The 27,386-nt window shown below is 40.0% G+C and overlaps 1 protein-coding gene and 1 pseudogene across 2 annotated transcripts in view; both read right to left on the reverse strand.

The window, feature by feature from the left end:
* The window catches only part of GRIA1 (glutamate ionotropic receptor AMPA type subunit 1), a 312,249-nt gene that overhangs the window by 175,179 nt on the left and 109,684 nt on the right, over positions 1-27,386 (reverse strand). The gene's annotated exons all lie outside the window — the stretch shown is intronic.
* LOC128311108 (adenosine deaminase-like protein) lies at positions 6,045-15,578 on the reverse strand (annotated as a pseudogene).

Consider the following 27,386-nt stretch of genomic DNA (forward strand, 5'->3'; position numbering starts at 1 on the left):
TAATCAGAACTCTGTGAGGCAAGTGCTTATCACTGCTATGTCACTGATAAGAAACTGGCAATTTAGAGGCACAAGAAGACTTGCCCTGGGCCACAAAGCTCATCTTGCAGTCAGGCCTTTTTCATTCTCCAATCTCCAGGTTCAGAGACTTTCCATATGTGAGAGTCAGTGGAGCCTCCAGGCTTTAAGCCGGTTGTAAGCTCCAGATTGCCTGGGTTTGAATCCTGGCACTTGTCTTTTGCTACTTGCTCATAGTATGAGCCTAAGCCTATTAATTAGATAGGCTATGCCTTAGTTCCTCCATAGGCAGAATGGGAATAATCATAGTTTCTGTGTCAAAACAATGAGAGGAGTAAATGAGTTTTTATGCGCAAAATGCTTAGAACAGTGGCTGGCACAAAATACCTGCTCAGTAAATGTTGCTATGGCAACTACACTGCTTCCTGTTTGAATTCTCTCTGCCAACGCTCATCTGAAATGCCATGAAGTGCTGTTCTGACTTTTTGTAAATAGATGCAATTCCTGTCTCTTTCAGACCCTGTAATCATTCGTACTTTGCTCCCAGCACACAGTGTGTTCTGCTGTGCACCGGAGATATCTGTAAACCTGCTTTTCTCATCTAACTCCCGCTCGCCTGTGAGTGCTGTGGTATCTGAGAGAGCCCTCTGATATAAGTACATCCCCCGCAGTGCCTGGCATGGTGCTCAATGCCAAAGAGAAAAGCAGTTGGCAAATATTAGTTCCACTTCACTCAGTTAAACCCAGAATTCCAGTTCCCATTAAGTCCCAGAATGTTAGGGCTGGAAAGACTCCTTAGGGATCAGCCAATCCTCTCGTGTGGCTGGATAACTGGGCTGCCGCCAGACGGAAAGGTACTTGTCCAAAGTCACACTTGTTAGTGGCAGAAATAGGCATGGAAACCAGATCTCATCCTACCAGCAGCCCTGGGCTCCACCCAAAGCACAGGGCTGCGTCTCTCTCCATGGAATGGAGGGGGAAACAGCCCATGTAGCAGAAGTAAAGAGCAAAGGATGGGACAAATGGCAGCACACAGCTAAGCTTCAGCACCACTACTGCTCCCGGGATTGAACTGCATTAGGAAAATGCATCTCCAGAAGCCTACCAGGGAGGAAGAACTGGAATAAACTGCATGACCAATAAGGTAGTTTCTCTGAACGAACCTGGGATATCTCTGCGGCATGAATGCATCAGGAGCCCTGCAAAGGAAAAGCTTCTGGATCCTGAATATATTAAAATGCAAACCTTGAAGTGGTTCTTCTCCTCTTTCCACTTAACACATAATCGAAAGTGATGTCCTCATACTTTGGGCTCCAGAACACGTTCTTCTTGCTGAGATTTGTATATAGTCAAGACTAAGATGCACCGTCCCTGTACACAGAGGCTATTTTTCACAGTTCTGGTAGGAATAAGGAAAGGTAAAGTTCTTATCAGCCTACGCCCCAGAGCCTCTTTTCCACAGACTATTGTCATGTTGTTTCCCCTTGTTGAGTTTCAGATAATGTTTAGATTCATGTAAAATGAATCAGAGATCATTCTGTACTGGTCAGCTTGACTTGGCCAGAGAAATGTTTTGATGGCTGATACTGTCAAGTCTTGTCTTCCAAAGTAAGATAAGGTAAATAGGTTTTAAGGTGATAAGCTCCCCCATCATCTCTGATGTAAATGCCTTGAGGGAGGGGGGTGGTGAGAAGCTAGTTCTGAGGACAGTGGGGCTTTGCAGGAGCACAATAAGCAGGCATAGCCCTGGAGTGGGGTCTACTGAGGCTTACATCCTCACCTCTGGCTCGTTCAGACGATGACGCCCACGGGCACCCGTAACCACCAAGTGAGCCTCAGAAAAAGGGGGCACGTTGGCTTGCCAAGTCCCGGTTAGTGACAGGTAATTGTTCACAACACAGCCTTCCTGGGGGTGGGGGGGATGCCCAGAGGGCAAACAGTTCTGACCTTGGGATTTTGAGGGAAGTCATCTTGTCCTTTTGCTCTCTATCAATACATGAGTCATTTTTAAAACATTTTTAATGTCAGGGATAAAAAGTGCTTGTAACAGTCATGCAGGTGAGCCTGGGAGAAGTAAAAAAAAAAAGACTTTGTGCAAAAGAAATTGATCTGGAAGTCATTTCTAACTATTGACTGACCTGATGGTACGTACCCCTTTGTTTCCTCTAGATTGTTAAAACTAGTTGTCATTATTTCAATCCATACATTGGTTTACCAGACACACTGGAGACACGTGATGTGATTAGCTTTCAAAGAGCTCGCCCACTATCTTACTGACACCATAAACCATGTATGAAGCAAACTGGCACTAACTTATTATAATCTTTGCCTTAAAGAGTCACCTTCTCAGTCCCTGTGATTAGTATCAACTTCCATACTGCTCCAAAGATGAGCCATTAGGTATGTTGAATGCATATGTTTTGAGTGGCATTTCTAAATTTAAATTTCCCCTGGGCACCAGGGAGCTGACTTGACAGTATGGATCCCATTACTTGCAAACAATGCCATTTTCTGTTATCTCAACGGCCTCCATGTTGATGGAAGTAACAATGGTAAAGCATGAAAATGGAATTGGCCTACAAATTTTGAAGTTTAGTGGATTAATAAGATTGATCGCTCTTTATTGCTGTTTGTTTTTCACCCTTACACTTAATCAGTGTCTTCACTTAAAAAAAAAAAAAAAAGAAAGAAAGAAAGAAACTTTATTCCCTGTATGACTGAATGCTCCATCAGCTCAGAACATCCTGAGCTGTCACTTAGTACCTCCTAGTAACATATAATAAGCCCCCGCTGACGCTGTTGAGCTATAAGTTCCTTGAAGTCAGAGACAATCTGACATGAATAAGAACCATCTCTGCAGGTCTGTCCCTCTTTGTGCTAAGTCCTGGAGGCAGCACTCTGCAGTGCAGGGTCAGCAAATGCATGACACACATACTCTCCTCTTCTGCACCCAGGGCAGACATCACTAATTGATCATGGCATTCCTTCCAATGCAGCCCAGTCAAGGCCTCAGAGTTCCCATCATCAGCATTCCTGGAAGCCACTACCGATTTATCAGAATTCACAGGTTTGATAAAACCTATTTTCTGGCCTAGACTTAATGGTTAAAAGGAAGGGCTTTGGAATTGGACTGACCTGAATTCAAGTCCCAACACTGCCACTTACTTGCTATGTGACTCGGAGAACAGTTGTCCAAGTGCCCTAAATCTCAGTTTTCCCCACTGCAGAGTGTTTCCTCTCATCCTTCAGAGGCCTACATTTATGCATTTCCTCCTCTGAGAAACCTCTATTCACTGAAGGCCTCACCTAGGCCTCAGAAAACACCCTGAGCTTGTTCTTCATAGTTCTTCCCACTGGAGCAGTGATGCGCCCCTTCCTTCTAATTCTCCCCGTTGGCGAGTGAGCTCCTCAAGGGCAGTTACATTTCACAGTTATATTTTCAGAGCCTGGCAAAAGGCTTGGTACAGTAAATAGCTAAAAATAGGGGGTACCATTAACACATCAAAATCACTTAAACCAGTGCTAAGAATATGACAAATGCTCAATAAACATTAGCTCGTCTCATATTTTTTGTTACGTTCCATAATTTGAGGCTCAGAGAAGAAAGTTTACCATGGAGCTAACTGTTACATATGTATGGTTTAATTTTGGATCATTATCACTCTTCAACTGCCAAGGGTACCAAAGGTATCAATACTTCCTGCATCTTGAGAGAGCTGCATTCCTTGAAACAGGGCCACTTTCTTCTTTCTCAGTCCCCATAAAACTTAACATGGAGCCTTATACATAACAGGCCTATCTGATCATGTTTTGGGCCATGCCTGCCAGCCCAACCTTTGCCGATTCCAGCCCCCAACAGGCCTTTGCTAGATACTCCCAGGTTACTGGAGTCCTGCCATTCTCTTTTGAGTACCCATGGCCAAAATATCAGCCCAGGAGGTGTGTCCTGGGATAATCACTTATGGCTATAGTTCTCAAACTTGAGCATACAGTGCATTTGATTTCCCTAGAGGGCTTGTTAAGATGCAGACTGTTGGGCTCCCCCTCAGAATTTCTGATTCTGGGGTAGGGCTTGAGAATCTGCATTTCTATCTTGTTCTCAGATGATACTCTGTGGCTGGTCCTGGACCATTCTTTGAGAATCGCTGACTAATGGAAGACAGGAGATAAAAGACGAACACTCTTGTCTAGAGTATAAAGTTTAAGTTCTTTCATCAGCTCCCAGACTGGTGATGATCTCCATTTGAATCCTGTAAGCTGTATTTGCAACCAATTCTTATTAAAATCAAGGAAATTGACACATAAGTGTCAGCGGCAGAACCTTGATGCAGGATGAACAAGCAGGGTGTCTAAATTTTGCTGATGGAGCTCGCAATTGTCCCCCTTTCTCAGTTGACAACTAGTAAAATGACTTGATACTTTAATATCTCGCAGTTAATATCATAAGTTTGCAGCATACTTTATATTTTTTCAGAGTGTTTTCATCCATATTATCACATCTGATTCTTACAGTTACTGCACTGGGGGGGAGACAGACAGGAATTAGCATCTCTCTTTAGATGACAAGGCAGAGTAAACCAGGACCCAGGTCCCTACCCATGATACCCCATAGCCTCTGATGCAAGTGTCAGTTCTGCCTTTGGCCTCCCTTCATGTACTAAATCTTAATTTATTTTGGATTGTTACAGATGCTTTGAGTTAGAAGACATCATAAGGAGACCTTCTGAGGCCCTTGGGGATACAGCTTTCATTGGTAGCCTCAGGAAAGCTTTGGACTCTTCTAATACAATACAAATGTGCAAACATATGATACAATTTACATTTAGCTTCCGGTTGTACAAGGACCAATTAAAGTCCAAGGTCACCATGTTTCATGACTGCAAGAGACACCAATCCCACTGAACTAACTGTAGTCCTGTAAAGATCACCCACCAACCATGGAAGAAGAGCAGAGGCTGTACATTCCACTTTGGTTGGTTGGTTTTTGTGATTTTTAATGGATGAAAAACTGAGATTCAAGAACTCTAGTGATTTGTTTCAGGTACCAGAGCCAAATAAAGGCAGAAGTAAAGTGGGAAGTAGGACTTCCAGAAGGTAATGTGGTACTGTGGCAGGGAGCTGGCCTTGGAGTCAGAGAAGCTTTCATTCTCAGCTTGTACTATTTACTGGCTATAAGACCTTGCTTAACCTCTCCAAGATTAAATTTCCTCACTTTACAAACAGGAATCAGAAGAGCAAATAATGTTTAAAAACTATATACTGAAAGGGAGCTTCTAGTCTATGGATTAAAAGAAGGAAAATGTGTCAAGTGCTAACACAAGTTGTGGCACCCAGTGAGCACAAATTCCTTGGCTCCTGGACTATTTTTGCAGTTCATGTTCATATGTAACAATTGGATAAGTCTTCCTTTCTCTCAGAACAGATAGATAATATGGTTGACTGGAAACCATACATACTCATGTCCTCTAGATCATATAAATCTATTAGATGATACCATTACTTATGACTGTGTTCACATGATATGATGTTCCTATATGCTTTCGTCATAGCTCCATGTAGACATTTGTCCCTTAACCATGGGTACAAAAATAGAAAAGAAAAATCTCACCAAAGGGAAGAAAGCCCAGATTACAGTAGTGTCTAGTTTTCCCTACATTTTTTAATGCTTGCTTCAGCCTGTATAAGATTCATTCTTCCCACTACAAAGGAATCATATTGTACTTCCTAATCTACAGAGAGGAATGACTTTCACCCTACTTTTTCATTGTGTATTTGCATCTAATTAACATTTAAAGTTAAGCAGAATTTAGGGGCGCCTGGATGGCTCAGTTGGCTAAGCGTCTGACTCCAGCTCAGGTCATGATCTCACAGTGCACGAGTTCGAGCCCCGCATCGGGATCTGTGCTGACAGCTCAGAGCCTGGAGCCTGCTTCAGATTCTGTGTCTCCCTCTCTCTCTGCTCCTCCCCCACTCATGCTGTTTCTCTCTGTCTTTCAAAAATAAATAAAAACATTAAAAAAAGTTTTAAAGTTCAGCAGAATTTATAGGTCACTTCACTGTATACACTTCATTGTATGTTATACATTAAAAAGAAGGTCCTTGTTTTAGATTACTATTGAACCCTAGAATGCCAGGTCCCCAGTAAAAGGACCTCTACACAGAGGCTTCATCTAATTCCTTCTGTCATAGGAAAGAGGCAGATGCTCTGGGAAGGGGAAATTTGTCCTTGAGGTCAAATAGTTGAGGGTATGGCAGCAACACCAATATTTGAACTTACTTTTCCTGACTCCAAACTCAGCATTTTAGCCATATTTTTCCTGATCTCGCTCAGATTTTAAGCCAGAAGGGCCCAGCAGTTGTAGCATTTCCTACTCTTCATTTTCTTCTGCTCTCATTGTATTTTTCCGAAAATAAATTTGGTAGACAGTGGGATAAACACACACATTCTTTTTTCCATTTAACATGGATGGTTGGCCCTGGTTCTGCCTGCTGCTTTTATAAGACTCCCACTATGCTTACCCTCACCAATACATTACATAATATAGGGGCAGTAATCCATCTCTCCCCCTGTACCATGGGCTATGTCACTGCCTGATTATAAAGGAGGTCTATCCCCAGGGAAAATGCCCTAACTCAGCCTTTTGGAAAAAGAAAGATCTTCCTCAACTCTAAATGACTGGATTGATGGAATAAACCAGAGTGTTCAAAATGACTTAAGTACAGGATGAATTTGGGGGTTCCCGATCTAGCTCAAGACTCAACTCTTTTTTTTTTTTGTCTAATGTCCCGTAGGTGCCATGGCCTCATGGAGTCCCTGTGGACTCTCAGGAAAACTATGCACCTTTAACGAGACACTCCCTTTCATTAAATAAGTTAACAGTAGAGTGGGAAAACAGTTTAGCCAATAAAGTGGGAAAACCGTTTAGCCAAACTGCATTTCTGACCATAGTCCTATCAAGCTGTTAAGATCTGCCCCTGGACTAAGTGAGGTCGTGATTGTGTGTTATTCAAGTTGGCAGAGACACAGCTGTGTGAACCTTATGAGGTCATTATTCTGAAATGTCTCCATTACTAGCATTGTCAGGAAATGGTATCTTGGAGAAAGTAGGGAACAATTTTATTTTGTAAGTGGCTACATAATTTTAAATGTTTTGAATAGAAAAACTTCCTACTGGGTTCTACATATGCCCCTGCATTTGTAAAAAGAACTGAACATATACAACGTCACCTTGGCCGATGTGGTAGTGTTGCAGATGGTAAATATTTTCAGAGCTAGGCACTGTATTTTATACTTTTTAGAGAACTCCCCTTGATTTCCTAGAATGGGATCTGACACATAATAGGCATATGATACCTGGTTTCTTATTGAAAGCCATAAGCATTGGTGTGAGTGATAACTTAAGGACTCCCGAAGTAGTAAGGTGTTTTGGTTTTGTTTGTTCGTTTTGGTCACCAGACAGCTTCATACTCGTTGAGCACATAGTCTCCGCTGGGCCCTCCCTCCTCATCTGCTGTCACTCCTCCCTTTGTCAGCAGCCCCTGCTCACTCCACACTCACCTGCTACTTTTCTTGTCTGCTGCTGTTAACAAGTTCAATGACCAAGACTGTGAAATTACTTAACTTACATTTACACAGTTTTACAGTCAACATGCATTTGCCTGCAGGATGCAAGAGGGATGCGATTCTTTCATCTGGCTTTATTCCACCTTTATATATTAGAAGTCTTCCAGAATTACAAGGTCGTTTAAAATCTGGAAGCTGGGCAAGTGGGGATGCACATAGGATAAAGTGCAAACTACCTCCAGAAGTTGTAATCTTCTTATCTAGACAGTTTAGACCCTAGATTCCATCTATCACACTCTCCATCCCAGCCCCACAGAGATTTCTAGGCCATCTACTTCCACTCTTGCTAAAGTGACAAAATTAAACCAAATTGCTACGCAAACAGGTTATCTCTGGGGAAAAAAGATTCAATACACAAGAAACCACATAATCCTGTGTTATCTTCTGGTTGTTACTACATCTATCAAGATGGGTCTGGAGAGTCATAATAGGATGTGGGTGTTCTAAGTGGAAGAAAACAGTTTGAGGAAAATTAGGCCAAAAACAGAGTATACGTGTGACCTTTTGACCTTTTGGGGGTGCCAGTGGTTTAGTGTGATAAGAATGTACAGTGTATCAAAAGGACTTAAGGCAAACAAAAACCAAAAAATAAAAAAAAAGCAAAACAAACAAACAAAAAACAAAAAGAAAGGGTAAACTCAAATAATAGACATAAAGAGAAGGATAATAATTTTAATTGGTCATGGAGACCCACTACAGGAATGAGATGAGGGCATGACCTACTCTTAAGTATACTTTAGGTGGTGACTTCTATAAGATCTTACAGATTGAAAGGAGGTGGCTCAGGAAAACAATTCGGGGATCATATATACCAGCACATCCACTCTTCTTAATCCCAGCACAAGGACCAAATACCACCTTTTCTCATTTCCACTCAGGACACCTTAGAAGAGACTAGATGACCAGACAGAGCCAAAATTGTTGTCCTACTTCTAGATAAAAGAGATGGCTAATAACACAGCACTCTTCCCCAGAGAGAAGAAGAGAAGCCAATATTCCCAAGGACCAAATGGCTGATTTAGCCACTTCCTGAGAACAAAATGGCAGCCATGTTACAGAACCCCAGCTGTATATTTAGTGGAAAAGATGCATATACTAGACTCTGACACACCCTGGACTCTTCATTTGGACATGTATCTCTTAAAATTTAGGAATGGAGTGTGACGTCACGGGCTCTCTAATTTTCTGAGCATTTGATTGCTTGGCTCAGAGGAATCTTTCTCAATGTGCTAAATATCTATAGCCTTTCTTACGAATACCAGGAATAGTCTTTATATATGAGGGCAGGAAATTTCTTCATATCTCTATGCTTTTACTAAGAAGTGTCCTTCTGTCTGAAATGCTTTACTCTCCCAACTTTCCCTAATGATAATACTAGAAGACAAATAGCAGCATAAACAGCAGTGGCCGTGATAAACAACTGAATAGGTACAAAGAACAGAGCTTTTTGCTGAATTCCTAATGTATTACCTCATTTGGAATTCCCAACATTCTAATTTACGTCATTTCAAAAGTATGGATTAAAATGTTGGTGTAGGCAGCATAAATAACTTGGCTAGTTTCACACAGTCCAAACATTCAGGGATAGGAAGCTTAATAATCACATGGCCTTCAATTCAACTTTTTATAACAATTTCTAAATGATTTTTACATTTTTAAGACGGTACTCTTCCCTACAAATAGGTGGCAACTTGGAAGCTGCAGGAAGGAGAGACAGAAGGCTGTCTGCAGGACCTGAAGTTCTAACCTTTACCCAAAGGCATTGAGTGTTGCCTCAAAAGGCCACCAGATCCAGGGATCCTCCTTCAGAGCAGTTAAGAAAAGTCCAATGCCAGATTCTGTTCAGGAAGCAAGTACAGGAGTACTTGTGAGTGGCTTTTTGGGGGTTGGGGAGGTAGAATCTCTGAAAAACGTAATGCTAATGTCAGACATACTTTTTTAGCTTCTAAAAGAGGTTCCAGGAATTCTTTAGCTTGTCCTGTGGTAGGGTTTCCACTGAGGGCAGGGTCAAGAACTATAACCTTAGTAGAAAGGTACAACTCTTCATCAAGTTTAACAGTCTCCTTGGCTACCAACGGGCCAACCTTGTCTGCCTATTGCTATCAAATACTTGCCATCAATGTATTAAGTTTTCTTGTTGGACAATTTACACCCTCCAGTACGTTCTATGAAAGTGTTCCTAGGCCTGCAGCATTTTCTCTTGGTGTGTTCCTTAGCTCCATGTACCTGACACCATCCTCTAAAAATTCTTTAATGACATCTTTTGTAACCATGAGCATATCTTCATGGTTAGTAGTAAGCTGATGAGTAATTTGAACTATCTGGAAACATTCCTCTAATGACAGGATCGTGGATTTTAAGACCTGGGCTTTTTGGCTATTAATTTCTTCATGGTGTTAGAACCAATGAGTTCATTCAAGTGGGCATGAAGTTCCACTTTAGGTAATTCCGAGTAAAATGTTGCCTTCCATGGCCCTTGTTCTTCCTCCATCACAAATTAGCAGGGTAAGAAGTTCCTCAAACCTTTTGTTCTTTGTCTAAACAATACAGCGTATTTCAATCAGTAAGTGTGGTGGTTTGAATTTCCTTCCGATTGCTTTTCTTCCCCATTTTGATACAATTAGCTGTATGTGTAGCTCTGGGCTCAGCTTCATCACCACGATGGGCCATTGCTCTTGAGTCTCTCCTGCCCTTGTGCCTGCAAATCCTTGAGGATGGGGCAGGGGGAGCATGGAGCACCATGAATAATAGTATCCTCAGCAGGAGTTTCCTGGCTGCTTTGCCAATTCGGGTACCACATGTGGCCCTCCACTCATCCACCAAGGGCTATTACAACTACTGTAGCGCCCTGTGGCACTGCCTGCATGTCTTACCCAACTTTTCAGAAATCCTTTGCCCTTAGGCTTCAATTAGTGCCCAGGAATGCACTCCTCCCTTTGAATGCTGCTGCTGTATATTACTTGGACCCATATGATGGCAATATCTACCTAAAATTCATTCATTCATACGTTTTTATTAAATGACATACTACATGCCAGGCACTGTGCTAGGCCCTGGGAGGCTAGATTGCTATCCTGGAGGAACTCAGAGATGAGTATGTGGGAAACATAAGTGATTAGAATGTGGGGTAAGAAGCATTATGAACAGGAGTCAGGAAGAGTTCCAAAGAGAGCATAAAGGGGGGAATAGCTAACCCAGTTGTTAAGTGCTTGAGAAGCCTTCCAGGGGAAAGTGTTAGTGAATCTGGGGCCTACATAACAAATAGGATTGTGGCAGGTGAAGAATGGAAATATCCCAGACTCAGGTAAGCAGCAAATGCGAACTTTTTAGTCTCACCACGCCTCTCACCCATAGACGATGATCTGGAAATAAAGGGAGGAGTACATTTGGCATGGTTGATTCCAGAGTCAGACAGACGTGAGTTCAAATCCTAGATCCATCAGTTCCTGGCTTTCTGACCTTGGGAAAGGAATTAGCATCTCCAAATCTCAGTTTCTACATCCGGGGATGGAGATTAGTAGTAGTGCCATCACTTAAGATTGTTGCAAGTATGAAAATGACCTAATGATATATAAAGGGACATACCACAGTAGCTAGACCAACCAAATCTCCAATGATGGTGGTACTTTTTGACCGTGATAATGGTTAGTAGGTCCACCTAGATTATGACCTCTCTATAAATAGGAATCTGACTATTTTTCTTTGTGTTTCTCACCGTGGCTTAAACTACACAGATTTACTAACAGGTATTCAGTAAGTTCCTGCTGACAGATTTGTTTGTATACATTTTTCCATTAATTCATTAAACATATTTATTGAGCACTTACTATGTGCCTGTCTCTGTCCTTCATGCTGTGGATACAAGAATGAACAAAGCACATTCCTGGAGCTCTCATCCTAAAATTCTGACCAGCAGTTCCATAAAATTGATGGTTACTTATATCGTGAAATCAGGTTTGGAAAATACCATCCAAAGCATAAGAATCACCTGACTTGTTAGTGATAATAACTGTAATTCCACTTGATGTTTCTGAAGAACCTGATTCCTTATCTTAAGAACTCTTCAACCAATTTAGTGTTTTTCTACCTGCTACTGGGTCTTGCCTGAATTGAAAATGATGATTTGCACTTCACTCCACAATTCACATCACAGCTCCCCCCGCCACCATGGTCCTTATCAGCAACAGACCAATTTGTTAATCTGCTTCTTTCTTTTAACTGCCTTCTGCTGGTACCTGAGAGGCTGTCTGTCTGCATAGAGAGGGGGGTGGATTATCAGTCAAACAACTCAAGTTGTAACCTCAGTTGTGCAAGTAATCAATTTTGATATGTTTTTTCATTTATTCTTTCGATGAATATTAATGGAGCGCTTAATAGAGGCCCAGCATGTTCTGGTCGAGGGCTCAGGTGCTGGAGTCAGAATGCCTAAGTTAGAAACTAGCTCTGCTACTTTTCAGCCATATAATCATGGGTGACTGACTTGACCACTCGGTTTTCTGATCTGCAAAATGGGGATAATAATCACATCCACCTCACAGGATGGTTGTAAGTATTAAATACATGTAAAAATACGGGTAAAAAAATCTTAGAACAGCATACCTTAAACTAGTAAGTTCTCAATAAGTGTTAGATGCTGTTACCTTATTGTTAACATCTATTGTTACTCTCAAATGCCAGATGCTGTATATAGCACTGAGGAAATAGGGTGTGGGGGCAAGGACATGGTGTTTATCCTTAGAGATCTTGCTTCTATTAGATGAAGAGACATTAGGAACTGACTTCTCAAATAAATACATAATTAAAAATTGTGATAAATACCAGGAGGAAATGAACAGGGTATAGTGTGTGGTCTGAGACTTAAAGAATAGACAGGAGGTGAAGTACTGAAGAAGGGGTGTATGCTATGTGTGAAGGACTGTCCAGGAAGAGAGAAAAGCATGTGTAAAGGCCCTAAGACAGAGACTGAAGGGCCTTTGTGGTTACAGGTAGAGGCTGAGGTAGAGAGGACGCTGAGGCGACAGGCAGGGTCCAAGCCACGCAGTGGAGTTTGAGAATTTTCCTAAGGGCAAAGGAAAACTACCCATGGTGCATGGTTTCCTTTCTGGCACACAGATTTCCCAAACCTGAGGTGAGAGAATTATACAAAAAATCATCCCGGGGCATCTGGGTGGCTCAATTGGTTAAGACCCAACCCTTGGTTTTGGCTCAGGTTATGATCTCATGGTTGTGAGATCAAGCCCCACATCAGGCTTTGCACTGAGCATGGAGCCTGCTTGGGATTCTCTCTCTCCTCTCTCTCTGCCCCTCCCCGCCCTATCTCTAAATAAATAAATAAACTCAAAAAATTATCTCAAGCTCCTTTAAGACTAAACAACATAAGATTCTGTGGTGACTAACAACAACAACAACAACAACAACAGAAAGGTGGTTTCTGGGAAAAGTAGAGAAAAAAAAGTAGAGGTAGAAAAGGGAAGAAAGAGGGAGACAGGGAGGTAAGAAATAAGGAAAGAAGCAGCTGACTACAACTTCAGAAGAAACATAAGTCGAGAAATGCAATGTTAAATGCTCGGTGCAGAGATGCAGACTAGGTATCTATTACATCCATGTGTGTGTGTGTGTGTAGGTGTCTTTGATGCATGTATTTGTACGTTCACTGATTTGGCAGGAGCCCAAACTGGGGGAGCTTTTCCATGGGTGACAAATAAGTCTAATGGGCTGGAAACAGAGAGGAAGAAAAATGCTGTGTCATTCATTTTGGTTAAATGCATGATTACTGGATATAAAGATGCATCTGGAACAGCGTCTGCTGGAAAGCTGGTGTTCAGGCATTGAAACGCCTGCCGAGGCATGGTTCAGCGGCTCCTTTCAGGAGCTGCTCGCTGGAAATCAAACAGAATTACATTAGGAAAGGCGTGGCAGAGAAAGTACTCTCCAGAACAGGAAATTTTACTGAGAGGAAAAGAAAAGGGAGTTTAGTCCAAAAAGAAGGGCTGACTCCAAGAATGCTAATTTGTTCAAACCTTCCGGAGCCCGGAGGAACTTGAGCACTTCTTGCCTTAATATTCAGATGCGGTGGTGCAAAGAAGTAGGCAAGGTAGTGAAAAGCAAAAAGAAGTAAGTGTTCTTTTGGCCCATATTTCTCCTTCCTGGCTGAGTAGGGGTATAATTTAAGGATTTATGAAGGGGAAGCACACTAGTCCTATTCTGCAAACACTTTATAATGCTAATACCACCTCTGGCTGTCAGAATTTACTGATACGGGTCTCTAGGGTTGTGTATCATATGAACCTAGCAGCAAATGCTGGGAAGAATACTGGTGACATTCCCTCAATGCAAGGAGAAGTAGAAGAAGCCCCGTATGGTTCAGGAAAAGTTCTTTTCTGGTAAGGAAACAGCCACTGGTAGTATGTCTTATTCTCTCAACTACTTCCTGATTTGCCAGTGGTTCAATTAGCATACGCTTGATTGAATTAATAATAGCGGCTGCCATTTAATAGACATTTACAATATGTTTTAGGTACTGAAAGCACATTATTCCACTGAATCTTCACAGTGCATGGTAAGATAGAGTCGAACACTATTTTATGCATGAGGAAACAGAGGCTCGGAGAGGTTAAGGAACATGTACAAAGGCACAGGTAGCTAGAATTGATATACAGGTCCACGTTCCATTTGGGCCCCAATTTTCTTATCCATAAAATGGAGCTGGTTAATACCCTCTTCAAATTCTCCTGTTCCCAAAGCCCCCTCAGAAAGACTGCAGATTCCTGAAGTTCACTGCTGTGTCTATTTTGTGTGCTTTTCTTATCATGGAGTCCCCTCTCCACGTTCATTCCCAGCACTCCTGTGCATTCGAGGATTTTTGTCCATCAGAACTTGTCCCGGAATCATTCATGCTTACTGAAGTGCAAATGACAGATAATAGCAATAATTCCTTACTTTTCTGCAACTGGTAGTCAAGGACCCACATTCTCCCATTTTAGCTCATCCCCAAATCACTGAGAGGCAGACGAGATCATTCTCCCAAGTTTGCAGATGAGAAACTAAGACTCAGGCAGGGGGAGTGACTCCACCAAGGTCACACAATGAGTTAAAAGCACAGTCATGACTACAGGCTCACAGCTCTTAGGATCCGGTCTGGCATCTTTTCTGGAGAAGCACACTGCTTCCCTCAGTTGTAAGCTCCAGGGCCCAGCAGGAAGCATAAATGAACAAATGGGCAGATGAGAGAACACTTTTCTCCCTGCCAGTGCTCACTCAGCTTTAGCCAAACTTTGTCAAGTGAAAAGCAGGTCCAGATCTTCCTATTTTTCTTTTTTAAAAAAGCTAAGGATCTGGATTCTTATGTGCAATCCTATGATTTTTTTAAAAGCTACCTAAAACTTTTATTGTAAATCTCTGCGAGAACCATCACACATCTGTAAGTTGGAGTCACCACTGGGTAGTCAGTTTTCCACCTCTGCTTTACACTGAAAAAAAAATTGAGAATTGGATTATGGTTGCAGAAATGTCTAGCTGGAAGCCCTTTTAGCCACAGGAATGCTCATTGCTTGGGAGAGCCAAACCTCAATCAATCAAATCTCACAGAACAGTGGAGATTTTTGAGTCCCAAACAAAGCAGGGTCAGACAGAGACACTCCAAATCCCCAATATAGCCCTTGCCTCCAACCAAGAAAGAAAAAGTCTTGCGAAGTTATCCTGTTTAGGACTTTAAATGAAAGGGTGTAGAACAGAGATAAGAAATGAGAGCTCTGAGAGACTTAATATGTTAAATATTGTTAAATAATTATACTAATAAGACAATTATCTACAGCAGCTTTTTTTTGCATTTCTTTTTTAAATTTTTTTATTAATATGAAATTTATTGTCAAATTGGTTTCTATACAACATCCAGTGCTCATCCCAACAGGTGCCCTCCTCAATACCCATCACCCATCCCCCCCACTCCCTCCCAGGCCCCATCAACCCTCGGATTGTTCTCAGTTTTTAAGAGTCTTTTATGGTTTGGCTCCCTCCCTCTCTAACTTTTTTTTTTTCCCTTCCCCTCCCCCATGGTCTTCTGTTAAGTTTCTCAGGATCCACATAAGAGTGAAAACATATGGTATCTGTCTTTCTCTGTATGACTTATTTCACTTAGCATAACACTCTCCAGTTCCATCCACGTTGCTACAAAAGGCCATATTTCATTCTTTCTCATTGCCACGTAGTATTCCATTGTGTATATAAACCACAATTTCTTTATCCATTCGTCAGCTGATGGACGTTTAGGCTCTTTCCATAATTTGGCTATTGTTGGGAGTGCTGCTATAAACATTGGGGTACAAGTGTCCCTATGCATCAGCATTCCTGTATCCCTTGGGTAAATTCCTAGCAGTGCTATTGCTGGGTCATAGGGTAGATCTATTTTTAATTTTTTGAGGAACCTCCACACTGTTTTCCAGAGCAGCTGCACCAGTTTTCATTCCCACCAACAGCGCAAGAGGGTTCCCATTTCTCCACATCCTCGCCAGCGTCTATAGTCTCCTGATTTGTTCATTTTGGCCACTCTGACTGGCGTGCAGCTTTTATTTGCATTCTTCTATTTACCAGTCACTATTCTAGGTATTTTTTATGTATTACTTTTTAAAATCCTTACAATAGCACTTTGAGGAGAATGTCACTATTACTTCTATTTTATAGATGGGGAAATTACAACTCTGAGAATTGTAATAACTTGCCCAAGGTCACAGAATTGGGATTAGGATCCAGGGAGCCCAGCTCCGGAGACTACACTCTCTACCACAATTAGAGAAAGCACCATTTCCCTGAAGGCACAGATTATTTTGCATAGAATAGCCATACTCAGAAAATTTTCCCTGAATTAGACTGAGCAAAGGACAGGAGTTCATTTTTTAAAATAAGACCACATATTTTGACCTTCCACAGGGAACCTGGAAGTCTTTGTAGGCTTTTCTCCCATGCCAGTGAAACTTTGACAAGACGTATTCTAAACCCTCTAGTCCTTGAGCAGATAGATTTTCTGATCACTGACAGGGAGAATTGAATCTTCTACCTCATCTTTTGTGGTTTTATTTTCACCCCACTTGGCACCCTAGAGGACATTAACACTCCTTATACTGGCAGCTTCTCTGGAAGTGGACCCCACACCCAATGGGAGATATACACCATCTGTTTCTAATTCATCCTGTCTTCAGTCCTCCATTCAATACTCTCCTGGTCTCACACCATGACTGAGGCTAGATACCAGCTCTCAGTGCAATCTGGCAGTCTGTCCTCTCAGGGTAGCTCTAGGCCCATTAGGCATTCCAGATATTCCAGGCACATGGAGAGCAGAATGATAACAACCCTACAGGGGTGCCTGGGTGGCTCAGTTGGTTAAGTTTCCAACTCTTGATTTCAGCTCAGGTCACAATTTCATGGTTGTTGGATTGATCCCTGCATGTGGAACCTGCTTGAGATTCTCTCTCTCTCTCTCTCTCTCTCTCTCTCTGCCCCTCCATGCTCACGTGCAGGAAAAAAGAAAACCTTTAGGAGCTCTTCCCTCCCCCCACCCCAATTTTTTTAAACCCTAACTTAATTTACCAACTGTATAATTCCATATGCAAAAGAAATAAGCCCGGGAAGGTCAAGTAATACCTTACTGAGACTCTTTAAGACTGAGACTCTTTAAGAAGATACTCAAAGTATCTTCTACTTTGCTTTAGAAAGGATTTAGGGAAAGAGTCTCAATCCCAAATGCCAACAGTGACTAGACTAATATAAAGTACCCACTGGACACTGTGGTGAGTAGGAGAATGTATGACTCATATAAAGGAGGGAAACCATGGCTCAGCTCCAGCCTATTGTAGATACATCTGTTAATTTTTCAAGAGAAGGCACAGAGATTCAGGAGATTCAAGAGATTCAAGAGAATCTCCATTTGTGTCAATGAGATACTATATAATTTGGACCAATACTTCCAGGGAGGACAACTAGAGCAGCTGGACAAAATACTTAAAAATCTTCTTGAATATATGGATGAGTTTACAAGAGAGTGAAGAATTACAGAGTCAGGATGTAGGGCTGGAGGAAAGCCAGGGAGGTAAGTCTTGTGTTTGGAACTACTTTTTCTCTGGAGACATTTACCAATTCTAGAGGAAGCAGCTAAACTAAGAAGAGACAAAAATAAGAAGCTGGAGTTTAGAGTTCAGGACCAAAAAACAATGGCAATAAAAAAAGGCTGATAAACAATCACTTTATTTTGGTACCTAGAAGAGCTGTCCAAGGAGTAAAAATGAACTGGAAATAGACATGTGCTTGTAGGGACTGCAGTGTAGCTTCAAATCATCTCAGTCTCTGAAGCAGGATTAAAATGATAATGGATTGCTAGTACAACAGGAAAATATGGATCTATTAGATAGAAAGATAACATTACCCCGGGCCTCAAATTGTTTCTACAGAAGATTCTCAAATACAATGTCTAGCACATAATAAAAAATAACCAGTTACACCAGAAGATAAAATAACATAGATAAAAATGAATAGAAAAGAGACAATAGGGACAAATCCATAGGGGCTCAAGATATTAATCAGACATATATTTATAATCAGCTATGCTTACTATCTTCTTGGAGATAAAATATAAGATTGATAATTTCATCAGACTCCTAAAAAATGTAAAATAATCAAAAGGAAATTCAAAACTTGAAAAGGACAGAGACTGACATCAAGAATTTAATAGGCATAATGGCAGATTGGCTGCAGCTTAAAAGAGAATTTGTCAACTTCAAAATAGAACAAAGGAAATGAATAGTATTAAAGTGCAAAGAAAGAGAAGAGCATGGAAAATACAGAAAATAATGCAGGAGATATAGTGGATGGAGTGACAAACCCTAACATATAAGTAACTAGAATGTCATCAGGAGAAAAAGGAAGAAAGGAAGTATATAGAAGTAATTCTAAGAGTCATTGGCAAGAGTTTTCCAAACCTGATAAAAGACATTAAGACATAATATCAAAAAGTCCAATGTACCCAAATAATGTTAATTAAAATAAATTACACTTAGGTACAACTCAGTCAAATTCCTGACAACCAAAGACAGAGAGAAACTCTTAAAAGCATCAATAGTTGAGGGACACCTGGGTGGCTCAGTCAGTTAAGCTTTCGACTTGGGTCAGGTCATGATGGTACTGTTTGTGAATTTGAGCCCCCCATCGGACTCTGTGCTGACAGCTCAAAGCCTGGAGCCTGCTTCAGCTTCTGTGTCTCCTTCCTCTCTGTTCCTCCCCCACTCGTGCTCTGTCTCTGTCCCTCAAAAATAAACACTAAAAAAAGTTAAAAAAAGAAAAAGCATCCATAGTTGAAAGAGTAATAGGAGACAGATTACTGCAAAAGGTCAACAATGCAACTCTTTGTAAGAAACAACTGAATTATATCTTTAAAATGCTGAGAGAAAATAACTACAAATATAGACTATATCTAACACTGACGTTTTTCAAGAGAGAATGTGAAAAAAAAAGACATTTTTTCTACAAATAAAAGAAAAAATATTTCTTAACAACAGACTCACAGTAGTGGAAATATTAAAGGATAGTATTCATGGGTAAGGAAAATTATTCTAGATGGAAGCAGAGATACAGAATAGAATAAAAAGTAAAAATTATAAACATATGGAGAAATATAAATAAATACAGACTGAATAAAATAGCAACAATAAGATATTGTTGAGTTTAAAAACACAAAAATATGTAGCAATAATGGCATGTACCTTGGCAAGAAAATAAAGAAAGCTACAATGTTCAAAGTCTTTGCACTCTCTGGGAAGAGTATATAAATGCCAATACACAATAACATTTGATAAGTAAACAATGAATGTTTAAAGGTCTAATGTAACCACAAAAATATTTAAAGGATGTCTAATTTCCAAATTAATAGAGGAGTAAAAAGTGAAAAAAATGTAAAAATTAGTAAATGTGAAAGAAGGCAAGAAATGAATTACATAGTAAAACCTACCGTTAGAGGGGAATCTATGGTTTTAAATAGGCATATATTAGAAAATAAGAAAAGCTATAAAGAATACTCAGTAGTTACACAACCATTTCAAGAAGTTAGGAAAAAAAAAAAACCCTGTAAACTAAAGGCAAGAGAGAAGGAAACAAAGTAAAACAGTCAAAACCAACCCTGGAAAGAATCTTAGAGAAAGTACAAGAGCGAGCAAGTTATGTCAGTAATATAAAAAGTAACATCACTACAAGTCCTACAGACATGAAAAAGAGGATATTATGAGCAAATTTATGACAACATATTTGAAAATACAGATGAAATGGACAAATTCCTAACATAGTATAAATTACCAAAATTGACACAAGAAGAGTAACATAATTGACTAGGGCCATAGCTATGAAAGACATTTAAAGCTTTACACAAAGAAAACTCTGGGCCCAGCTTACCTCTCTTCAGAGTTCTATTGAACACTTAAAGAATAATTAACACCCACCTGACACAAATGCTTTCAGGAAATAGGAAAAGGAAGCACTCCCTACTCTTCTGAGGTTAGTCTAACTTTGATATTGGATTGAACATGGACATGATATGAAAAGAAAATAACAGGTACTTCATTTCATAATCAAGATGAAAAATATTTTTTTTTTACTTTTATTTAAATTCTAGTTAGTTAACATACAGTGTGATATTAGTTTCAGGTGTACAACATAGTGATTCAACAATTCTATACATTACTTTGTGCTTGTCATGAGAAATAATTCCCATCACCTATTTCATCCATCCCCCTGCCTGCCTACCTCCCGTCTGGTAACCATCAGTTTGTTCTCTATAATTAAGAGTCTGTTTCCTGGTTTGCCTCTCTCTCTTTTTTTTCCCCATTGCTTGTTTGTTTTGTTTCTTAAATTCCACAGATGAGTGAAATCATATGGTATTTGTTTTTCTGACTGACTTATTTTGCTTAGCATAATACTCTGTAGTTCTATTCATGTTGTTGCAAATCCAGGTAAAAAATCTTAAAGAAAATATTAGTAAACAGGTTATAAGAGATAATATCATGACCAACGTGGCAAGGAAAAAATAATTCTGTCACTATTCACAGCTGACAGGACTATATTCATAGAAAACCAAAAAAACAGTACAGGAAAATATTAGAATTGCTCAATGAACAGAGCAAGGTCACTGGACATGAAATCAATATAAAATATCATTCTATTTCAATATGCCAGCAACAAATAATTATAGCATTTTTTAAAAAAGCTTATTTATTTTGAGAGAGAGACAGGATGCAAACAGGGGAGGGAGAGGGACACAGAGAGGGAGAGAGAGAACATCAAGCAGACTCTACCATGTCAGCACGGAGCCCGATGTGGGGCTTGAACTCACAAACCATGAGATCATGACCTGAGCCAAAACCAAGAGTTGGACACTTAACTGAGCCACCCAGGTGCCTCTAATCATAGTATTGCTAAAGATACTGTTTATAACATCAAAAAAATTAAATACTTAGAAAATAAATCTATCAAAAGATGTGCAAGGTTTCTATACTGAAAACTACAAAACATTACTGAAAGAAATATAAGATCTAAATAAATGGAGCAATATATTATGTTACTGGATTGAGAGACTTGATATTTAAATTCATCACTTCTCCCAAACTGATATGTAAGGTAAATGCCAACCCAATTAAATGTCACCCCTATAGATATTTTTTTCATAATTTAACATGTTGATTTTAAAATTTACATAAAAATGTAAAGGTCTAACAACAGATCCAAAACAATTTTGAAGAAGAAAAGGTGGAGAGACTTGCTATCCCTTCTATCAAGATAGGTTAAATATAAGACCTAAGATACATAAACAGACCAATGGCATAGAAAAGAAAGACCAGAAACAGAACTACATGTACTTGGTCACGTGATTTATGACAAAGATGCCACTTAAGCTCAGTGGAGAAAGGATGAACTTTTCAATAAATGAGGCCATCAGTTGGATATCTATATGGAAAAATTGATTCTAGATCCCTATATCACACCATATGCAAAAATCAATTCCAGATGGAATGTTAATGTGAATGGGAAAACATAAAGCCACCAGAAGGTAATACAGGAGAATATCTCCATGACCTCAGGGTAAGAAAAGTCTTCTTAAACAGAATATAAAACTATCCATAAAAGAAAAAAAAAACTGGTATATTGCACTGCGTTAAAATGAACAATTTCTGTTCTTCACATCAGGAGATACTGTTAAGAGACTGAAAATATAAGCTAAATAAAGGAAGATATTTACAAGAGACACACTTGACCAAGAGTTCACATCTAGAACATCTCTAAATCAGTAAGAAAAGCACAGATGACCCAGTAGGAAAGTGGGCAAAAGTCATGAACTGTTACTACTTTCAAAAGCATATCAACACTTCAATAAACATATGAAATGAAGCTAAACCTCACAAATAATCGGGAGAAAAACAAATTAAAATCACAATGAGTTATCACTACACCCCCACCACAAGAGCTAAAATTAAAATAATTGACAATCCCAAGCATTTGAGAGAATTTGGAGCATTGAGAACTGTCACATACTGATGGTGGGAGTGTAAATTGGTACAGCCACTTTGGAAACTATTTGGCAGTATCTATCGAAACAGAACATTCTCATATCATTGCTAGGTTTACATCCAACAGAAATACGTGCACATGTGCACCAAGAGACATATACAAGAGTATTTATAGAGTCATTATTCAAAAGTGTAAAGAGCCCACATGTCCATCAACAGTAGAATTATGGATGAATTGTGACACATTCATACAATAGAATCCTATACAGAAATGAAAATGAGTAAAATATACCCATATGCAATATCATGGATGAATCCCATAAGTGTAATACTGAGCAAAGGAAAACAGATACACACACACAACATCATACTTAATGACTCCCTTTATATAAATTTCAGAGAGTAGGCAAAATTAAACTGTGACATTTAGGAATGTGTGCTTAGGTGGAAAATCTATAAAGGAAAACAAAGAGGTGATGAGTCAACAGAGAATCTCTTTGGTGGGACTATATATAGTGTTGAAAAGGGGTGAGAGAAAGCTCCCTGGGGGCTGGCAACATTAAATTTCTTGACCTGGGTGGTGGCTACTTGGAGTTAATTTGTGATAACTGAGCTATATAGTTTTGCTTTGAGTATGCATGTTAGACTTCATAATTTAAGAAAATAAAAAATGAGAGAGAAGCCAGAAACCTAGATTTTCAAATGAAATACCTAGATTTTATTTATTTTTAATGTTTATTTATTTTGAGAGACAGAGAAGAAGAGAATGTGTTTGCACAGCCAGGGGAGTGGCAAAGGGAGAGAGAGGAAGAGAGAGAATCTCAAGCAGGTTCCATGCTGTCAGTGCAGAGCCCCACGTGGGGCTCTATTCCACAAACCATGAGATCATGACGTGAGTCGAAATCAAGAGTCTGACTGTGCTGAATCCACTGAGCCACCCAGGTGCCCCTGAAATACCTGGATTTTAAAAAGCTAGCAACTAATTTTTAAAAATTTAGAAACCTCGGTTAAGTGGCCAACTCTTGATTTCAGCTCAGGTTAAGATCTCACAATTCACAGATCAAGCCCTCCATTGGGCTCTGCACTGATAGCACGGGGCCTGCTTGGAATTCTCTCTCTCTCTCTGCCCCTCCCCCTCTCTCTTGCATGCTCTCTCTCTTTCAAAATAAATAAACTTTAATAAATTCATAAATACATAAAAATTTAGAAACCTTTGTGGGGCACACACATTTCATCTGTGAGCTGCCATTTTGTAACCTCTGAAGGTAACTCTCCTCTGCTTGATTAGGAAGTCATGAACACTGAGCTTGATTTTATTCTAGTGTAACAGCTTGAGAAAGTTCAAGGCCACCAACTTAATTTGCACATAGAGAACTAAAACTATGCCAAAGTAACACATCAAATTCTATTTCTCAAACCCTTTTCTTTTGTTCTCTCTCTCTCTCTCCCTTTCTCTCTCTCACACTGTTAGCAACTCCCTGAAAAAGGACTCATTCTTAGGCTTCCTGGAGATTATAAACCATGACAAAAAATATATTAATAGCATTACTGTTTATCGAGAGCTTACTATATATCTAACTCTGTACTAAACTCTCTGCATACCAGTTAAATGTTCCTATGACTCAAGAATTATTGGATCTCTCTTACAGATGGGAAAGTTGAGGCTCAAGAACACAGCTAGCCAGTGGCAAATGGCATATACTGGATTCTTGGTTAGGTAGGCCTGTCGGTTGCTAACCATCACACCATGCTTTCAAGGCCAACAGTCCTGATGTAAGATATATGGACACCCTTCCAGGACGTCCTAGAACTTGTAAAGCAGATCTGTAGGTATTTACACATTCAATATGAAAATGGGCTCCAGCTTCTTAGGCCCTCATTACTTTGAACACTCCATAAAGACAGGTAATTGTGATAATCTATTGATCCTCCCAGTTTCCCTGAGACCCATGGCATAAGCTCAGTATGATTAAACAAAGCCCAGACCTATATCCAATATGGCTCCCCAGCCTGAATACAAAGAACACAGAGAGACAGAAAGAAAAGGAATTATAGCCATCAAGGACTGAAAAGCCATGACTGCTATGTGACCAAAGAAAATACTGGCCAAATAGTGAATGTTCAAGAAATTCAGAAAATTAAAACACTTTAGCCTTGGAAAATACCACTAGAGAGGATCTGGTCCCACTGCTCCATCATTGATAATGGGAACTGAAGTCCAGGGCAGTATGAAATACAATGAAAGTGGGAAGAGTCTTACTCCACACATGACCACTTATTAGCGATGATGGTTTTTCTGTCTGTCAAGTGGGAATGTTAGAACAAACGTTGTTTAAAAGGAATTTAGGCTTTGTAGTCTTTTCTTTAAAATAAATCTTGACTGCAATCCCAATACAAAGCAGATGATAATGGAGGGCATGGTCAGATAGAGGGGAGGAGAGGGCAAATTTGTCTCTTTGTTCCTCCTTCCCCCAGAGCATTCCAGAGGCAGCTCCTGTACACAGTAGGTTCACAATGAATATTTGAAGAGTAAACTGTGAGTTCTTTGTTCCTGTAGAGCATAATTTAAAACAGTCTGGAGGAGGGTGCTCTAAGGTTTCTTCCAACCTGAAAAATTAGTCATCTCAGGGACTTGCCTGTGACTCTCCTGTGAACAAGGGTTTGAGCTGAGTGGCAAACCGGCTCTCCCACCTGGCATTCCAGAGTCCTAGGATTTGCTGTTGGACCCCTTGGCTGTGTACTCTTTACTTATAAGTTCTTTTGTTGAAGCCCTAGCTCTCTGGGGTTGGAGAAACGTTTGAAGAAATGTTTTCTGCTGTCCTCTCATTTAAAAAAAAAAAAACTCTGATTTGATTTTCATCTTTGTCTTAGACACATACCATGATAACAAAAAACATATACACAAGTAAATGAAACTTAATCCCAAGTCCTTCATGTCACAGTGAAAGGTCAGGAACCAAAGAGGCTTCATCTTTAGCAGTGAAATTATGAAATAGCCAGCCTAGAAGATATACAAAAGTCATTTTAGTATAGTATCACTGTGAAAAGCATGGACTTCAGTGCACTTTTCTGAAAATAAAAAGTTAAATAAGAGTATGGACAGGCTTGGTTCAAATCTTAACTCCACGACTTATTAGCTATAGAATCTTTGGCAAGATTGCAAACTCTGTGGGTAGAAAGATTCTAAACTCATTGGGCTTCTGGTTTCTTGTTCATAAAATGTGGATCAGGAGACCTGGGTGGCTCAGTCGGTTGAGTGTCCAACTCTTGGTTTTGGCTCAGGTCATGATCTCAGTTTGTGGGATCCCACAGTTCAGAGGCTGCTTGGGATTCTCTCTTTCCTTCTCTCTGCCCTTCCCCAGTCATGGTCTCTCTCTTCTCTCTCTCTCTCTCTCTCTCTCTCTCTCTCTCTCTCTCTCAAAAATAAGTAAATAAAATATGGATAACAGCAACCCTTAACCTCATAGAGATATAGCAGGGAAAGCATGTAAAGTGTTAAATACAGAGCCTGGCACCCAGGTCATGCTCATTGTTAGCTATTATCATCATTCTGAACACCACTGATAAATTCTCTTGTGACAAATTCCCTGCCAAATGGTCCTTTGCTTGAAAACTTCCAGTAATGGCAAACTCACTACCTCAAGGGGAATCAGCTTTACCCTCAAGTATTTGACCAGATTAGACTTGTACTTTCCTCATAACACAAGAATGTCCCTGAAGACCAAGATGAGGATGTTCCAGGTGGGATTAAAGGTTTTGATGCAACTCTGACAGTCAAGGCTATTGTTACATTTGAAATAAACAGAAGGCGTCACCTTCCTGGTCTGGAAGATTCAGGTTGGCAATCTGTGCAAAGTTTACCTTAACCCAAATTCATAGGCTGCCAGACATAGGGAAACTCTGAAATAAAGTTTTAGCCGCAACGTTTCAAGGTGGCAGACATCTATCTGCTTTCTTTCTTGGTTTCCCTCCATCCCCTAGCCAGACAAGGAACAGACAGGTACTTATCTTTGGTCCCATCAGGATGTTCATTTTTCAGTCCAAACTCTGAGACCATCATTTTCTATGAATTCATTCCCCTTGGGGAAATGGTTTGAAATTCTCCATGCCTTCTTTGAGGAACATGGTGAGAAACCTGGTAGACACATGACATTCTTTCCTAATGAAATTCTGGATTGGAAAGCGTCTCTCTTTTCCTCCTATTTGAAAGCCATTCTCTACAATCTCCAGATTTCCATTACCAAACGGGAGGAGGTGGCTTACACTATAAACCACCTGTGACCAGTCCTGTTGGGCATCCAAGGCACTCAGTACCTCTGCCTACCTAATCTAGCCAACTTCATCTCCCTGCACACTCTTTGGTCAAATTGATAATTTTCCTCATTTTCCCCTGGGACTCCACATGTCCCAGGACTCTGATCATAGCTATTTCTCCTCTCCTTTCACTTACTTTAAAGTCGTACTTTCTCTTGACCTTTGCTTATGATCTTGACCCTTTCTGACCACCCAAAATCTATCTCCATATTATATAACCAATCCATTTAGATATCTGAATTGGAGGCAAACTCATTGGCAGGCTTGTACCATTTTCAAACAATTTCATGAGTATTATCCACCTACAAGATTACAGTATTTTAGGATAAGTATTGTGACCTACACTTCTTTCATGCTTTCTAAAGAATCTAGTCTAGTAGAGGCTCAATAAATTTTTCTGGACAGAATAATCTAGTTGAGGTGATAAAAAGTATTAAGCTAGAATTAGCAATGGACTTTAGGTCAGCTTTTGGCTGAAGGAAGGAAATTATATAAAGTTAGTAGCCCCACATTGGTGAACCCTGATTAAACCCATACTGTTTAATGCCAGTCACCATGGTTTGACCTTCACTTAATTTTGTTAAAGTACCATAAGACAGATAGGCACCTCTTGTATGCTCTTCGGTGGACCACATCATGAACTCAGGAGTGTAATAGATATTTACTGAAAGAAGGGAAGGGGGGAAGAAATCTTGAGAAGGAAATGCAAATCCAAATGCACTTAAGGGAGGCTGATAAATACCAATAAAAATCTATTCTCCTCTAGACTGCCTTAGAACCTCAGCAATGCCCTCAGTTCTGTAGCTTGGCATTCAAAGTTCTCCCTATTCTGAACATTAACTGTTTTCAGTCTTGTCTATCAAACTTTTGCACCTATGTTCCTACAAATGGAT

This window comes from Acinonyx jubatus, chromosome A1 (genome assembly GCF_027475565.1).
Source record: "Acinonyx jubatus isolate Ajub_Pintada_27869175 chromosome A1, VMU_Ajub_asm_v1.0, whole genome shotgun sequence".
Classification (NCBI taxonomy): Eukaryota; Metazoa; Chordata; class Mammalia; order Carnivora; family Felidae; genus Acinonyx; species Acinonyx jubatus.